Below are 4703 nucleotides of genomic sequence, written 5' to 3'. Positions count from 1 at the left end.
AGTGTGTCAGTATATTAACTGTGGTTATTCACTCTCAGCCGCTTTCATCTGCATACTCAAGGGGTACTCGGCTCAATAACCCATAACATCAGTTATGAGCCAAGAGTATCCTTAACAGGGTGGTTTTAAAACATAATTGAAGTAAACAAACAAACATACCTCTCAGCCACTCACCCAGGTCCAAATTCTTCAGATGTTGTAGGAGGAAATGACTGTCCATGTAAGGCCCAGCATGAAAGCCAAATAGGGGCTGCCCCAAAGAAGAGGAGGAGGGGGGGGTCAACCCATATTCCAAAGCACCAGAAGGCAGGAGAAGAAGCAACAGATGGAAACTAAGCAAGGAGAGAAGCAACGTAGAACTAAGGAGGAATTTCCTGACGGTGAGAACAATTAACCAGTGGAACAACTTGCCTGCAGACGTTGTGGGTGCTTCAACACTGGAGGTTTTTAAGAAGAGATCGCAGAGCCATGTGTCTGAAATGGCAGAGGGTTTCCTGCCTGAGCAAGGGGCTGGACTAGAAGACCTCCAAGGTCCCTTCCAACTCTGTTATTCTGTTTTCCCTTAGCCGTTACAGACACCTGGGTGACTTTGGGCCAATCACCAGGAGACGGTGAGTTCTAGTCCAACCTTAGCCATGAAACCCAACTGGGTGACTTTGGGCCAGTCCCTCTCTCTCCACCAAACCCACCTCACAGAGTCATTGTTGTGAAAAGAGGAGGAAGGAGCATTAGATACGTTCACCAGCTCGACTTATGTATAAATACAATAAATATATAAAGGATAAAAGAAATCTTTAAGCAACAGCCACAGCAATTCCTATTTCCCATTCCTGCCCGGAGAAAGCTGCAGAAAGTGGCAGAGAGGCGATCCGCTCGCCAGGGGGGTGATTTCCCTGTCCTGAACCTTCCTTCCTTCCTTCCTTGCACCCGGTGACTCCCAGTTCTTCTGCCAAGTCCACCCCACCTCGCCCCCCCACCCGGTGCTGACCTTTCTCTGGGGCTGCCCCCCCCCCGTCCCCTCCCACGCAGGCTGCCGTCTAGCCCAACCTCAGGCACTTAAGGTGTCTCACCTTCCCTTTCTGCTCGGAGGAGCTGAGCGATGTGGAATTCCTATATTTATCTACCAGGAAACTAAAGAACTGCCTATTAGAGATAATGACTTTCTCCGGCCTTTTGCCGCTGAAGCTGGGGTCAGGGAAACAGGGTCCCCCTTCCTGCCTTCATGTGGGCCGGGGGCAGGGGCAACGCTCGGGGGCAGCGGTTCCCAATCCAAATATTGTGGCTCCCGAATTTGTGCCCACCCGTCATTTTGAAACCGCAGGAGGAGTCCTGCCGGTTAATCGAGGTTGTGGCTTCGGAACGGGGGCCAAGCCGTGCCATTCCTGCAGTGCCACTTAAGGATCCACTCGGAGAAAGGTGTGAATTAATTCCAGATGTAATTTTCTTAAAAGAATATAATTTGCTTTGCAACCACAGTGGAAAAACACTCTGGGCTGAACACAATAAGGTAGCCAGGGGGCAAGGCACACATTCAAACACTGACTTAAAGGAGTCGATTTAAAAAAAAGAAAAAGTCTATTGAGAATCAGGCCAATAATCCATAGCGGGGAAAAAAATACCAATGATTACAATTACAGATAAACAGAGGTGGAAGGGACCTTGGAGGTCTTCTAGTCCAACCCCCTGCCCAAGCATCTTGTCACCCCTGGTCCTTTTCTCTAGACTGGCCAAACCCAAATCCTGCAACCGTTCTTCATACGTTTTAGCCTCTAGGCCTTTGATCCACAGCAGTGACTGTGAGATGGATTTGGAGTCCTAGTGGACCATGACTTAAATATGAGCCAGCAGCGTGCAGTGGCAGCCAAAACAGTCAATGCAACCCTAGAGTACATTAACAGGGGGAGAGGATTAAGATCACGTGAAGTGTTAGTACCGCTTGTTAGTGGACTAAATGAGTCCCATTTTTCTCACATCAGAAGGAGATTCAATCTGGAAATAAGAAGAAATTTCCTGACAATGATAATGATGAATCAATGGAATGGTGGGTGCTCCATTGCTGGATGTTTTCAAAAATGGATTGGATTTGATGGGGGGTAGTATAAGGGTCCTGCTTTGAGCAGGGGGTTGGACTAGAAGACCTCCAAGGTTCCTTCCAGTCCTGTGATTCTATGATTTTTTTTGTCCTGGGTCCTGGTTGCACCATGCTTGGGGTCCTTGCAGGCAGGAAACCCTCTACTATTCCAGACAAATGGTTGTCCAATCTCTTCTTAAAAATTTCCAATGTTGGAGTACCCAGAACTTCTGGAGGAAACTTCCGTTCCACTGGTTAATTGTTTTCACTGTTAAGAAATCCCTGCTTAGTTCCAGGTTGCTTCTCTCCTTGATTAGTTTCCATCCGTTGCTTCTTGTCCTGCATCTTCAAGTGCTTTGGAGAATAGGTTGACTCCCCCTCTTCTTTGTGGCAGCCTCTCAAATATTGGAAGACTGCTAACATATCATCCCAAGTCCTTCTCTTCATTAAAGTAGACATGCCCAATTCATGCCCAATTCAACCATTCATCATCTAGTTTAGCCTCCAGACCCTTCACCACCTTTGTTGCTTTGCAGAACAAATCAGTTGGGGACGTCCACCACCCGTTGCAAAGGAGGTTACTCTTCCTGGGAGCAGATCCAGCTGGAAAGTCCTCTAGCGGGAAGCAGGGTCTCCTTGGTGGATCCCAGATGGGTCTTGGTGTTTTCACAGGGTGAAGACTCAGCCTGAAGTCTCCAGAAGCCTGGAAGGACGGTGCGAAGTCAGCAACCACCATTCTCCTCCCACTGGCTTTGTCTCTTCTGGGTCCTTCCTCAACGTCCATCAGCCAGAAGATCAAAAACGGACGTCCCTTTGCTGGCATTAAATCACTCCCAACGGTGCCCCGTTGGCAATGGCGGCCCCAGTCTTTCCATTCTCTTTTCCGATGCCGTCAGCATCTTCCTGCACTTCCTTGGCGTCCGGCCTCCTCCCCGAGGGCCATTCTCTTGGAGAACCTCACCGCTGATTGAGCAGGGCTCACATATCAAAGCTCGGAGCATTTGGAAGCATGACAGACCCGGGCTTGATAGTAGACTTCGCTGACAAGCTCTTTTCAGCAGGCTGCGGACTCAGCTCCCTTCGGTCTCTCTCCAAGCCTCATGGAACCCAGATAAATACAGGGTTATCGGAGAAACTCTTTGGCAAAGTTGTGGCGTGTTCCCATGTTGCCAAGGGCAGACGGAGCACACCGCAGCTCTGGGAGGAATCAGCCAGGAAGGGCTGGGTGCTTCTGAGTGGAACAGGTCCAGCCAGAGGAGGATGGTTGGGGGTGGGGGGCACTTAGCTTCTGTGATGCTCCATTCATGGTTTGTCTATGGAGATTCTCTGTCATCCAGGTCATGGTTGTCCCAAAGGTGCTTTTTCATGATGCAACTGGACTTTCTGGTTTTTCTCTGAAGACGTTTCACTTCTCATCCAAGAAGCTTCTTCAGAAGAGCTGAAGCAGAGCCGAAGAAGCTTCTTGGATGAGAAGTGAAACGTCTTCAGAGAAAAACCAGAAAGTCCAGTTGCCTCATGAAAAAGCACCTTTGGGACAAGGTTCTTTTGTGGTTCTTTCAGCTCTTGAGGGCTGCTAGAATGGACCCTCCAGCTGCATTGTCTCTATAGAAGAGAATATTTGTAGGCCAATAAGGTCCATGCAGCCAATTAGCAGTAAACAACGGGTTCCATTGCGGTAACATTTCAGAGTTGGCCAGAAGGCTTGGCTGGAAGGATCAGGGTTTATTTCAAGTACTATCCCAAGAAGTATTAATACCACTATATAAAGCCTTAGTAAGGCCACACTTGGAATATTGCAGTCAGTTTTCCACGCCATGATACAAAAAAGATGTTGAGACTTTAGAAAGAGTGCAGAGAAGAGCAACCTGGACGATGAGGGGACTGGAGGCTAAAACATATGAAGAACAGTTGCAGGAACTGGGTAGTGAAAAGAAGGACTAGGGGAGACATGATAGCAGTCTTCCAATATTTGAAGGGCTGCCACAGAGAAGATGGGGGCCCACCTATTCTCCAAAGCACCTGAGGGTAGAACAAGAAGCAACGGATGGGAACTCATCAAGGAGAGAAGCAACCTGGAATTAAGGAGAAACTTCCTGACAGTGAGAACAATTAATCAATGGAACGACTTGCCTCCAGAAGTTTTGGGAGCTCCATCACTGGAGGCTTTAAAGAAGAGAGTGGACAGCCATTTGTCTGAAATAATATAAGTTCTTTTCTTCTGCTTGAACAGAAGGCTGGACTAGAAGACCTCCAAGGTCCCTTCCAACTCTGATATTCTGTTACTCTGTTACTAAGGAGCAAATTAATAGCTTAGATCCTACTGGGAAAATCTCTCTCTCTCTCCCCCACCCCTCACCCTTCCTTTACACGCAAACACACCAACTCTCTTGTTCTATGTTCTATGTGAACATAGAACATAGAACATAGAACAAGAGAGTTGGTGTGTTTGCGTGTGTTTCCCCATCACCTAAGATGCAAGACTCTGTGTGTGTGTGTGTGAGAGAGAGAGAGACAGAGAGAGACAGACAGACAAGAAGAGAGATCCTCTTCTCACATTGTTTTTAAGGTCCTATTTTTAGCAGGCAATTGACTCCATGCAGGATGACCTCACTCCAGCTTTTTATCGGTCTTT

Source organism: Pantherophis guttatus, chromosome 6 (genome assembly GCF_059756535.1).
Source record: "Pantherophis guttatus breed Tessera chromosome 6, ASM5975653v1, whole genome shotgun sequence".
Lineage (NCBI taxonomy): Eukaryota > Metazoa > Chordata > Lepidosauria > Squamata > Colubridae > Pantherophis > Pantherophis guttatus.
Note: the sequence above shows the minus strand (reverse complement) of the source record.